The sequence below is a fragment of the Lathamus discolor genome, chromosome 6, assembly GCF_037157495.1.
Source record: "Lathamus discolor isolate bLatDis1 chromosome 6, bLatDis1.hap1, whole genome shotgun sequence".
NCBI lineage: Eukaryota > Metazoa > Chordata > Aves > Psittaciformes > Psittacidae > Lathamus > Lathamus discolor.
The window spans coordinates 75,151,037-75,165,397 of NC_088889.1; the positions used below are offsets into that span (position 1 = coordinate 75,151,037).

The 14,361-nt window shown below is 40.2% G+C and overlaps 1 protein-coding gene across 1 annotated transcript in view; it reads right to left on the reverse strand.

The window, feature by feature from the left end:
* Positions 1 to 14,361, reverse strand: part of CPPED1 (calcineurin like phosphoesterase domain containing 1) — a 51,353-nt gene that overhangs the window by 24,396 nt on the left and 12,596 nt on the right. The window lies entirely within an intron of this gene.

Genomic DNA, 14,361 nt, shown 5'->3' on the forward strand with positions numbered 1-14,361 from the left:
ATATAAAATCTAGTACTGAAACTAGTACTGATACTTGTATCTACTAGTAGTACCCTGGAGAACATAAAGAAGGACTATAGAGCCCTGGGAGAGGTGGTTAGGGACTCTGGAGCTCAGACTGTCTTTTCGTCAATTCTCCAGGATAAAAGGGAAGAACTTAAAAAAGCTACAAGGAATGGCCAGGTTAATAAATGGTTAAAAGGGTGGTGTCATAGTCAGGGGTTTGGGTGTCTTGAACACGAGACCCAAGTTAGTAGACCAGGTCTACTGGGGGCTGGTACTGCTGATACAGAACGGGAAGAGTGCTTTCAGTAGGAGGCTTGCCAGACTGGTCAAGGATGCTTTAAACTAGATGTGTTGGGGGACGGGGGGCATCATTCCATCCCAGGACTCCCAGTCAGTTGCCAGCACCTATAATAAATGCTCAGAGCAACACAGAGATATTCCAGCCGCTCCAGCCAATGAGCTGGCTTCATTTGGAGCTCGGCTCAGATGCCTCTATACAAACGCCTGTAGCATGGGGAACAAACAAAAGGAATTAGAGATGTGTGCACGTCTACAGGGGTATGATATAAAAGGCATCACAGAAACATGGTGGGATGGCTTCTATGACTGGAGCATTGGAATGAAAGGTTACAGGCTCTTTAGAAAAGACAGACCCAGCAGACGGGGAGGGGGAGTTGCCCTTTATGTTAGGGATAGGCTGGAGAGTATGGAACTCTGTCTGGGGACAGGTGAGCAGTCAACAGAGAGTTTGTGGGTCAGGGTTAAAGGGAGAACAGCGATGGGAGACATTACTGTGGGGATCTGTTACAGACTCCCTGATCAAGAGGACTCTGTGGATGAAGTGCTCTATGGACAGATAGGAGCAGCCTCACGCTCCCAGGCCCTTGTTCTCATAGGGGACTTCAAACAGACTGATAATCTGTTGGAGGGATGGTGTGGCCCAGCACAAGCAATCCAGGAGGTTCCTCAATTTGTGAAAGACAACTTCTTTCTGCAAGGAAGTAATAGAGGAGCCGACAAGGAGAGGTGCCATGCTTGACCTCGTGCTCACCAACAGGGAAGGGCTGGCTGGAAATGTGACGCTCCAGGGCAGCCTTGGTTGCAGTGATCACGAGCTGGTCGAGGTTGAGATCCTCAGGAGAGTGAGAAGCGGCTGCAGCAAGCTCACTGCCCTGGACTTCAGAAGAGCAGACTTTGACCTCCTCAGGAACCTGCTTAGTAAAGGTTCCATGGGTTATAGCCCTGGAGGGCAGGGGTCCCAAGACTGTTGGTTGGTATTCAAGGATCACCTGCTACAAGCTCAGGAGTGTTGCATCCCAACTAGAAGGAAGTGCAGCAGGAGGGCCAGGAGACCTCCTTGGGTGGATAAGGAGCTGCTGAGAAAAATTCAAAGGAAAGAAGATGCTTATAAAAGGTGGAAGCAAGGACAGGCAGCCTGGGTAGAGTACAGGGATGTTGTCCGGGAAGCTAGGAACCAGGGTAGGAAAGCTAAGGCCCAGTTAGAATTAAACTTGGCTAGGGATGTTAAGGATAACAGGAAGGGATTCCATAGGTGCATTGCAAATAAAAGACAGATTAGGGACAACAAAGGCACTCTGAGGAAGCTATCAGGAGAACTGGCTACGCTGGATTTGGAGAAGGATGTGGTTCTGAATGACTTCTTTGCCTCGGTCTTCACTGGCAAATGCTCTGACCACACCACCCAAACCTTGGAAGGCAGACGCAGGGACTGTGAGAATGGAGACCCTAGGCCCACTGTAGGAGAGGATCTGGTTCGAGACCATCTTAAAAAGCTAAATGTACACAAGTCCATGGGACCTGATGGAATCCATCCACAAGTCCTGAAGGAGCTGGTGAATGAACTTGCTAAGCCAGTGGCTATCATATTTGAAAAAATCATGGCAGTCAGGTGAAGTTCCTGACGACTGGAAAAAGGGAAATATAACCCCCATTTTCAAGAAGGGGAAAATGGAAGACCCGGGGAATTACAGACCAGTCAGTCTCACCTCTGTGCCTGGCAAAATCTTGGAGCACATTCTCCTGGAAGGCATGCTAAGGCACATGAAAAACAACAAGGTGCTTGGTGACAGCCAGCATGGCTTCACTAAGGGAAAATCCTGCCTGATCAGTTTGGTGGCCTTCTATGATGGGGCTGTGGAACTGATGGACAGGGGTAAAGCAGTTGATGTCATCTACCTGGACTTGTGCAAAGCGTTTGACACTGTCCCACGTGACATCCTTGTCTCTAAATTGGAGAGACATCAATTTGATAAGTGGACCACTCAGACGCTAGGAAGGGACTATTCATTAGGGACTGTAATGACAGGACAAGGGGTAACAGGTTCAAACTTAAACAGGGGAAGTTTAGATTGAATATAAGGAAGAAATTCTTTACTGTTAGGGTGGTGAAGCACTGGGATGGGTTGCCCAGGAAGGTTGTGAGTGCTCCATCCCTGACAGTGTTCAAGGCCAAGTTGGACAAAGCCTTGGGTTTCCTGGTTTAGTGTAAGGTGTCACTGCCCACGGCAGGGATGTTGGCACTAGATGATCTTCAGGTCCTTTCCAACCCTAAGTATTCTATGACTCTATAAAATATATGATGTGAGAAAATTGTATAATTAATTACATCTCAAAGATTCTAATAGAGAGAGAGTTACTGTCAATAGGATTCCTTAGTTCAACTGTGGACAGGACTAGAGATTTTGGTCTAAAATACAAACAAGTATATACCTGCTGAAGATTAAGTATTTGCTTCTGATGATGCAACGGTTTCTTTGCAATACAAGACTGTGATGAACCATTGAACATGCATGGAGAATCTCTCCTGCTCCCTACTCTTGTGCTGATTAGAGCGAATTGAATTTCACACTAAGCAGTTTCGCGTCTTTGAATGCTCCATTAGGTTTTACTAGAATCAGGTAATTACTATAAAATGTTTATTTATGCGACCGTAGTAACATTTTTTGAAATAGGTATTCTTACATGTTTGACAAATAATATGCTATGCGCCCAAATTCTTAAGACATTATTAATTCACATTCAGGTAAGAGTTTGGAGAAGAAGACAGCCACGAATCCTTTTGCTTTGGGCTCCATCCTACTGAGCTTAGCAAACTTTTCATGGGTTGCAACACCAAAAGAAATGGATGCAGTGATTTTATTTAGATTGAGCTACCCTATTGTCAGGAAATGAGGTCAAACTTAAACAGTGCTTATGTTATTTCAGGTGACAGCACAAAAACCAGCCCCACTCATCGGTCAGTGAGATTTTTATAAAAAAATTATTTAACAAGTAACATTCTTACCAATAGCCTAATTTAGTAGAAACATTTCAAAGCCACTACTTCTACTGTGCACCTAAAAAGTTGATCTGTGCCTCTTCTACTTCCTGGTCTATTATAAATCTCCACTAACAGAGAGTCAGAAATTGGGATTTAGCTGCCAATTCTGCTGAAACCACATGTGACAGGAGACTAGAGCTGCCTCCTCCCCTGCTGTGCCAGGCTGATGAGGGCTACAAAACCTACACGCACTTGCTTTTGTTTGTAAACCAAGAAGCCAGTTCAAATGGCAAAAGAAAGTAAATACAGTACAGATGACATGCTTACTGTAAGTTTAAAAGCTGGAACCGTATTTTAAGACGCTTTTTTTTAACCTGCTCATATGCTTGTTATATGGACAAATCAAACATCAGCATTCCTGCTCTTGCCTTCTTTACGAGAAAGGGAGTATCTAAAAGAATTATTATATAATTAAAACTGTATAAAATATCTCCTTATATACCAGCTTCCATAAAGGCCCAGTAGAGCAGCTTAATTTATCTGGCCAAACGTTTTGTTTTTAATTAATGTTCCTTTGTTTTAGCAAATTGGGTTATTTAACAGTAGTTTAAAAGCAATAATAAAAGCAGTTCACAGCCAGATTTACCGTGCTAAAATCACTTTTTGAGAAAGCTATGAAGCATTGTCAGGCATTTTTTCTCTTTGTAGAATGTCTTACTAATTTGCTGTATATAACATTTAGAACATGAATGGGACCTGACATTTCTCTGTAATTTATTCTGTTTACAAATGTATAAATGACAGCTTGTGGATTTGCATACAGATTTCATTACATTCACGTTACATCTTGTGCACAAAACCCACCAGCAGCTAATCTCCAAATCTCCCAACAACTCCGATACTGAAATGTGGATAACTTAGTTTATATCTGATGTAATAAAGTACAAGTGCAGCCGTCTGCCTCATAAAAAGGACATCAGCTGAATTGACTGCAAAACAACTGCAAACTTAAAAGTCTGTACATCAAACATCTGTGAAGTACTTCCTATGAAGGAAGAACATACACATGCAAATAACTCTGGACATTATCAAATATAACAGCCGTGAAACAGTATTACCTCAACATTCCTTTTTAATGGATGCAAAACCAAAAGACAGGTAGGACTTCCTGGGAGATACCAACTTCAGCTCAAAGGGAAACCCAAGTTTTCGCTGACAAGCCCTGGTCAAGCCCAAGACTGTTTTTTAAGTAAGAAAGTTTAGAACATTCACAACAGGTTTGAAACAATAACACTCAGATGAGGAACATCTGCTATGGTCTGTGCTTTCCCCTTGATTTAGAAAACTGAACAAGGTCAAGAATTTTCTTAGAGTTACTCTGTAAAGCTGTAAATTACTCTGAATTATACGCTGCAGCCTATCGTTTCAGATTTAGGACCTATGAGAACTACACTTTTGGAGGAAGTCATGTTAATGCACTCAACATTAAGCAGAAACAAGAGACAGAAATATGCCGGACTGCAGCAGTTGCACATCAAATTTGGGCATGGGAAAGAGGCTCAAGATAATCCAGTTAGTAATTCTCTCAGGAGAGAGGATGTCTTCAAATGTTACAGTGACTATAAACAGAAATGAAGCCATACCACTGCCTGGACACCAGAACCATCAGCTCTGATGTTCCTCAGCTCTGAAGCTGTCTATTCTGAATGTAAATAATTTCACTCTCTCCAGCATGCATGTCAGAGCATATAAAAGCTCTGATTGTATAAAAGCCAGTATGGCCCAGCTCATCTTGTACCCTGATCATCAAATTGTCAAGCAGAAATCAAATGGAGAAATGCTGATTTGAAAATCATGTCCCTTAATTGCTGCCTAAATACGAACTCAGAATCCCAATATTTAGCACCTGCATTTAAAGATCTCAGTGCATATCACTGCCTGTATTACGTTAAAAAACCGTGTGGGAGAAAGGACAGGGAACACAATTTTGAGGAGGCACATAGCCAGCAGTTTTGCTTTTCACATAAAGCACGTTGGGTTGCCCAAAATTGTAATTAGCTGAATTGAGCTGACATGCTTTATTGAGGCTTTATGGAAGAGTTAGAGTATTAGTGAAATGTGTAGAATTCATGGGGAAAAAAGCCTGAACTAGAGATGCACACACATGCAGAGCACTGTAGGCAGTCATGGGGAGCTGGCTGGCAGGTGAGTTCCCAGAAGTGTTGGGACCTGCTGGAAGCAGCAGGTAGAGAGTGTGCCTGTGGGCAGGCAGTGGACCAGGATGACTGAAGCACATACAGACAGCAGATAAAGGGAGAAATACGAGGAATGCTGAAGCAGGCAGTCCACTTGCACCTTCAGCAATCTCAGTGATTCTGAGACAGTGATGATGATTCCGTCCCAGATTCATCTTTTTACAGGGTACCAGATTTTGTCGGCAGTCTGTACCTTTCCACCCCTCCACACAGCAGTATTCCAAAGGAACTGCAGCAGCTGCCTTGCCCTGCTACTTGGCTACTTCCCCCTGCCCTGCATCTTTACGCTTATAGCAGTCTCTTGCCAGCTGTCAAGGCTGCACTGCCTCAATGGCCAGTAAAAGACCATCAAGTGAGCTGCTTATAGTTTGGAGACCTCTGTTTTCAGCTTATCTATTTTCAAGGCCTTTCCTGTCACCCCATGTTTAAACTGTTCACAGTAACAACACATGCCTGGCCTCAAGCTCCAGTTCACACAGCAAGTTCCAGTAACAAGCCGACAACAAGCCCAGGACTGGGGCACTGCAAAGTCAGCCTAAAGCACACCGGAATACGGCCAGCAGCCTATAGGCAGCAATGACAATACTCCTCTGCCTGCTCCTGGGCAACAACAGCTTCTCACCTGTATGTGACCATTCTATAATGTCCCAGGATGATTAACATCCTCTTGAAAAATTCAAGAGGTCTTGAGCAACGGGAAAGCATGAAATAGCATTCCCAAAGGATCAGGAGTTTGCCATGGGTTTAAATCAATACTCACCAATTTATACCTGTAACTGGCTGCTGTAACACACCTATGGAACAGACTGTTGAAAACTGTACATAGAGGTACCACCTCTCTGCAGAAGATTAGTGCACATTACAATTTGCTTTCCCCATCAACTTCAGCAGAGTCCTCTTGTTAAGTCCCTAAAGTTATATTACAAATATAAGACTATGTATCTTCCATGTTGCCTCAGCATATGGATCTCTTGGATTAAACAGCAGTTGTTGCTACATTACTATTCTATTTAACATATTTAAATTTTATAGCAAGATACAGACAAAAAAAAAAAAAATAAAATAGACATCTCAACTGCAATTTACACATTCAGACTGTAACATAATTTCCTTTAGCTGCAGCCTAACCCCATCCAGCTCCAAAGGTGTGCCCCTGCTTTCTGTCTGGAAGTTCTTCTGGCACTTTTTGTTGTGCTCACAGCCTGAAAAATACCTTAGACAGCACAGTAAAAATATGAAAATCTTACAGTCTAACTATGGCACAACAGAGAGAGCATGAGAGACAGACAGCAAGGACACCAGGAAGAAAACGTTATCAAATGTGCCTGCAGCTCTATAAAGCTGATTGAAACAATCAGATGTTTAAACTTGTTCCGTTTAAAAGAGACATTTATAAAAGCATGTAAGTTTTATCATGCTTTAAGATACCAATATCCTGATCCAACTCCATGCTGTTACACTACCACTGAGAACCATCCAGGCTTTGGTTGACATTGGTGAGTCAAACAAAAAGTATCCAACTATCCAAAAAGCTGGACAACATTAAGTTGAGAAGCTGAGTCTACCCAGTAATAGCCTTTATAAAAAAATGATTTTAAACTTTGTGCAGTTTGTTTCATTGAAGAGTACAGTTAAATTTTTGGTACTGGACTAGCTAATAACTAGCCCCTACAAACACTTCCATGCAACTGGCATGGCTGGCAACTATCCCCTATGTTTTCCCCTACTGTACTATGCAGACTAGGCCAGCCTTGCTTAAATTCGACGGCTTCAGTTTAATTCTCTTCAACCACCTTCTGTTCATTAAGGTGTAACTAGCGTGCGTCTGAAAATCAAAAAATCAAAAATAAAATAAAAAATAATGCCATTTTTACTTCAGTGTAGTCATAATCATAGAATCATAGAATAGTTAGGGTTGGAAAGGACCTCAAGATCATCTAGTTCCAACCCCCCTGTCATGGACAGGGACATCTCACACTAAACCATCCCACACAAGGCTTCATCCAACCTGGCCTTGAACACCACCAGGGATGGAGCACTCACAACCTTCCTGGGCAACTGATTCCAGTGTCTCACCACCCTAAAGGAAAGAATTTCTTCCTTATATCCAATTTAAACTTCCCCCGTTTAAGTTTTAACCCGTTACCTCTTGTCCTGTCACTACAATAATAAAGATAAGATTTGAAATGTATGTCTGCATATATATGAATGAAAGAACACAATACAAGAAGTTAATGAGACCTTGTTTTTAGCCTCGATACAAAATTCATATGTGATCATATACATTCCACATAACTACTGTCCTTCCTCACAGACCCCTTTACTACAACACTGCAACCACCTGAAATACTACTATCTTAGAAAGGCCACAAGTATTCCAAATATTATAGGACACAGGAAAATACCACTGTAAGAACAGTGTGTATCAGTTAAATATAATACATTGAATTCGTTCCTTGTGCAACAGCCCCCTGGAACCAGGTGTACCCACTTCAGGGCCACTGCTGAAGACTAAAATGGCACAAAGCAGCTCTAACTCCAGCAAACAGGAAAACAGCTCCTTGCAGCTTTCCTTTCCACCTTCCCATACCCTCTGCCTTAGAGGAGGCAGAATGTAGCACAAGCAGTTCAAGAAAGCTCAGAAATGTAAGTTAAAAAAAAAAAAAAAAGTAGTAAAAGTGTCAAAAATGAATAAGCCCACAAATACTTTTACCAGCTATGAGATGAATAAAAAAAAAAAAAAAAATCTGTAAAAAAAGCCTCACACCACCAGACGTTGTGAATGAATAAGAAAGCATGAACAACTGCTTATAAAATTAGCATGCACTGGTGATCAAACTAGCATGCAAGATGGACAATTGATTCTGAAAGAAATGGAAGTATAGGCAGATTAATTAAAAAGGAAGAAGTACCACCATAACTGACTCACTAGGCATGTCAGAAAGGCAGGCAAAAGAATTCTTGCATTGGAATTCAGTTTATTTCAAATACAAGGGCCTAGTTTCCTGCCATCACTTACACGGCCATCTAGATGGATTTGTTCTTTGAAAATGGATATAAAAAAAACCCAACAAAACTTTAAAACAGCAGAAGCAAGTGGGCATCCTCCTCCTCCTTACCTCTCAAAACAAAGGAATTCTGAAGTAGAGCGTAACACTCCTGGTTCTGACCTGTCAGGTCCTGCTTCCACTCACCTTAGCAGAGACAAAAGCTCCTTCACCAGAGTTAAATGCTTCAGAAATGTGTTATAAGTAACAGTTTGAAAGCCTTTAATTACACAATTTAATGCTATAAAACAAAGGCAGAAGAAAAATTTCACTACTTGGCCTTAAATTATTTGAGGTTGATGTTGGATTATACAGCACTGAATGGCCTGGCCAGGAAATGTGTATAGTAGAGCTTACACCTTCACTTAACCAAAGAATTAGTACAAGTTTTCACAGTACACTTCGAGTGCCAGAATACTCAATTCTAGTGATTTTCACTTCTAATTAACACACACACACAAATGAATCTAAAACTGTGAGCATAAACATTATTTGCCCACTGATCCATTAGCACACTGCTAACAGATCAAGTTTAATCAAGTTCTAGCAGGATTTTTCATTATACACATTATTAGACAAGTCTCGTTTCATTTAGTCTCTAAACAGCTACATTTTATTACAGTCAAAGCTAACGAAAGTTTGTAGGAGACTTGCAGTCTTGTTCTTTACCTGTGTAAGCAGAACAACTACTGAAAATTAATTATGGGATGTACCTTCAGAGAGGTGTTTAAAGGACTTTACCAAAGTCTATGAAGTTACTGACAGCAGTAGGATTATTAAAAAAAATAATAATAAAAAAATGCAGATAAACAAATTCCTCCAAAGGAATTCAGTCACAAAACCAGCTGCTAGATTCTCAGCTTCACAAGTCAGTGCTTCCCCACGGCATCTCCAGGGTGACCTTGGCTGCAAACAGCTGAATTCTCTGGTGTTGTTACAAAAGGTGTTGAAATGAAGAAGCTGTTTGCTGGACACCAATCTGTATTTGAGGTATGGGATAAAGAAAGAAGCACAATGCTTCATGCTAAACTGAACCAGGAAAGTCAGGCAAGAAAGGAATTCGCCCTCTGTTTGGAGGAAGCTAATCTTTGGGACGAACTGACAGCAAGTCTTTGATCTTGTAAATCAGGATGAGAGAAAAGGTCAGCCATCAAGAGTGAGATTTTGCTACAGATGACCCAACAGGGGCAAAGAAGTAGATTCAAGTGTTGTGTAAGTAACTTGAAAAAGTCTACAGATTGCAGACCTTGGCTCTTTTGCCAGACTAACTTCCCTGACATCTGCTGACTGCAGTCCAGGAGAGAGTCTGGGACAACCTCTTGACACAGACGGGCCACCCGGAGGGCACTCTCCTCATCCTACTAGTCACAAACACAGAAGTGCTAGGGGATGTGTTAATCCCTGTTAATCCCAGTTAATCTCTGTTAATCCCTTGGTTGTAGCAGCCACCAGAGTGCAGTTCAAGATTCTGAGGGGAGCAAGGCAGATGGCAGATTTGGGGCCTTAGGACAGCAGACTGGCTTATTCAAGGAACTAATATATAGAATTCTGTGGTAGGCAGCTCTGAAAGGTAAAACCAGATTTGAGAGAGTTGACATGTCTTAAAAGACAAGCTTGGATGTGTACACAATGGGACACATTCAAGAGTACTGAGAACTGGCTGGTGCCATCATAAGGCATCTCTCATCATCCAAAAGCTGGGGAGTTTTATCATGTTGCAGTCTAGATGAGTGAACTAGGTGGGTGAAAAACTTGCTGGACTGTTGGACTCACAGAGTATTGGTTAATGAAACAATATGGGAAGTTGTCATAAAATTATTACTACAGGAAGTTCCAACTTGATATATCTAAAACCAACCAACCAACCCCCCCCCCCAAAAAAAAAAACAAAACAAAAAACTCCACCCTCGAACACTTCTAGAAATAAATTTCTAGAGTTTTAGAAAACTGCAGTGAAACAAAGACACCCAATCAACAGCAGTTTGCATTTTGCAGATTCCCATTTTTGACATACTATGTGCTGGTACACTAACCTAATCACATGCGTCTTCAGCAGTAAGCCTTTCATTATCACAGTGTATCTAGGTGCAAATCTCTAGTTTATAGAAAGTATTTTCAGTTGCACTATAAGATATTGCTTAAAATTCTTGATTATGTACCACAATATTCGTGCCACCAGGAATAGATATCATATTCTTGATTATGTAATCAAGAAAACTACTGAAAATAATATTCAGAGTACAAACTACTTTTAATCAGCATCTAAATACCAAGATACTGATTACTTTGTTGCTCTAATGACATCTGTAATGGATTCCAAGTGCTGTGCCTGATTGCTTCCCAGCTGATCAGGATTCTGTTCATCACTCCTAGCTGCTGGAATTCTGAGATTTCTTGGAGTTCCTTTGCAAAATACTTCAACATTGCTTCAGCTAAACAGCTACAGTACATGCTTTAAAATGGCTATCATAAATTTTACACTTAATACTCCATGATAAAATGTGTTAAGATGGGAAGATCTGGGTTCCCTCCTTCCCATTTCTAGTGACAGGCATTGATTATAAAGCAGTATAATCCAACAAACTTGACAGACATTGGCCAAATGGATTATAAAATACAGCTGAACTTCAGCTGATCATATTTCTCCTCAATAACCACGCTGCAGTAGTCACTGTGGCACACTTTCATTAATGATGATGTTTTCATTTCTAATACAGAGAATATACAAAAGCAATTTAAAAGGGAATTTGAGACATTAAATAAGACATTCACAACTAGTAAACTTAATGTCTTGTCTCATGTAACTTCTGATTTTTGACTACTGAAAGTATGAATTTTTAATCCTTCATTTTCCTGAAATAATATGATAAAGGAGCTGACACAGCAATCATTCTTGGAGAGCCTCCTCAGCAGAGGAGTATGAAATGATTCCAGTACCATTCTACTACAGACACACAGTCGGTAGGTCCAAACATCCTTGGCTAGGACAGCAAAAATACTTAAATTACTCCAGGAAAATAAATATTACTACTGGTTTTCAATTCTGAAAACATTCCTATGTTCAAATTATCTGAAATGCTATTTGCTATAAAAATTCTTCATTCCTTGTTTGCTTAACATAATATTGCAGAAAAGACTTCTTGTAATTTCAAATTTTTGTTGTAACAAATAATTGAAGTGTTGACAAATTTCAATATTACTCTTCTGATTTTGATATGGAACTCTAAAAGTTTTTTTAAGAGTTTAATCAGCTGCTGATAGTTTCTTACCACATTGTGTCTCCCCTTTAAGTTATAATTATTTACATGGATTATGTAAAGTATGAAATCTCAAACAGTATTTATGCCGGAGAGAAACTTGTAACATATGACACATAGCCATGTAAGAGAAGAAATCTAAGAATTCATTCCTCCACAAGAAGGAAGTCACCTCAATCCCTAGAGTTCAGCATGGAATGTAGCAAAAACATGGAGAATCTGACTGCAGTGCTTTCAAAATACTTTCATTGCAAGGAATGTGGGAAGTTATCATTTCTAACATCAGAGGATTTCTACTCCCATAAAACAATATGCAGCAAATAAGTTCATACAAGGCCAACATCTTGGTGTCTTTATGCCAACATCCTGCAATGTCTCGTACACTAACAGCTATGAAAAAGCCAAACCAAAGAAATTACAATATATTTACTGACATTTTTAAAGCAGGATGTGAGTTGTCTTGCTTTAAAATATCTTTTCTTTAAGTTTTCTTTAGCTCTTTTCATATTTAGAAAGAGCTTCTATTCCACAGGCTAACAGTAGCAAAAAAAGAGGAAAAGGTAGGAAGAAGAGAAAAAGGTAGCAAAAGAAGTCCTTTGAAAATTCTATTCTTTCACTTCCAAAAGCTACATTCATAGAGTCTGAAGTGAAGTGCTGATGCAAATTCTTTTAAACACACAGATTTAGATTTATCTTCCATGAAGTATTTTTCTGACTCTAGATTTCTGTCTCCCTTGCTGTATCAAATATCTTCCTGCCCTTCTAGGCAACTACCCAAAGAGTTTTAATCCACAGGTATCTGCACTAAAGAGCAATTCACTTTTAGCTCTCATTAGTTTACACAAGAAGACAAACAGCTGACTGAAAAACTGTACTTACATATACAATTGTTAAATTGTACTCGCTTGCTTGCAAACTCATGGCACAGCAAGCGTTTCCCTTAAAACACAAAGGCGATAATGAAATAAGTACTTGTTCCAGAGGACTACTCTGAAATTTCCTTTTAGTAATACATTTCCCCAGTACTTTGTATAACTACATGATAACACAGGCTTGCAAAGTATTAACATAATTTTAATCAACAAGAAATTATTAGATAAATTATATTGGGTTTAAGTGAGGTAATCATGGAATGCTTTAGGCTAGCAAAGACCCTTAAGATCATTGAGCAATGACCTGCTCTTTCTTTCAATTTCTTGGAAATTGCGCTAGGAAGCTTCAAATATTTACACAATGCAGAGCACATACATCACATAACGTAAGTACTCACAGCAGTACAATCTGTTCAGTTTCTTTTACATGTTTATTAACAAAATGAATATATGATGATGTTTTGCGAACCCTTGGCAGGTTTGCATTTAAAATATTACTAAAGTGAGAGATGTACAGTGGTAAAAGGGACAATAGTAACTACAGACATCCATTACTAGACAAAACAACATAAAACCTGCCACATGCAATGCTGTTATTTACTGTATCCAGCCATTCGGTACCCAGTGGAAGTCAGAAGACTGCTGTCTCTCTGTAGTATGCACTTAACCTCTATCAATGGAAAAGCCTTAGAATCATATTGCTTGAAGACAACATAGACAAAAGTCTATAAAAGACTGCATTGGTTTATGAGCCTTCGAGAAATATTCAGGTAAAATGAAATTAATTTAGCTTTCTGGGTTAATCAAATCTGTGAGTGAAAGATCCTTTTCAGTAATATGTAGTGTCCATACTATTTGTCCTGAATTTTCTTCCTCTTACAAGGGATACTGAAGAGAACATAACTGCAACACTTACACAGATTAAAAGTCCTAATTGATATACTTATTAAAACTCTGCTATAGGAATGCCAGATGATTTTAGAAAGAGATTATTTTATGATTCTGGGTTACACCTGTACTTCCAAAATCAATGGATCAAGATTAAATCTGTTGTTTTTTACACTTTTAGACTGTATTACTAAAATTGTCTTCTGGTCAAACAAAAGTCTGTAGCCTACAAATAATCATAGAAACATTGAAAAGTTTGGGTTGGAAGGGACCTTGAACAGCATCTCATTCCAATTCCCTGCCATGGGCAGGGGCACGTTCCCCTAGGTCAGATTGCTCCAAGCCCCATCCAATCTGGCCCTGAATACTGCCAAGGGTGGGGCAGCCACAGCTTCTCTGCGCAATCTGTGCCAGCGGCTCACCACCCTCACAGGGAAGAGCTCCCTCTTAATATCTAAATCTTCTCTGTCAGTTTAAATCCATTCCCCTTTGCCAATCCCATTGACAAGAATCCCCATTCTCCCATATGGGAATTCTTCCATTCCCATAATCTCAACCAAATTGACAGCTGAGGTTTTAAAATCCACTTTGTAGGACACTTAAAGAATTAGTGAAAGGTCTGTAACATGCCCAAAACCTTGCTGTGCAAACCAGAGCTGGGAAGCATCACTGCAGGTGCAAGTGCAGTACAAAGCAGAGCAGAGCACAATGCATACAGGCCTCCGTATTTCCACGCTTACTTGGTAGATTGGTGTG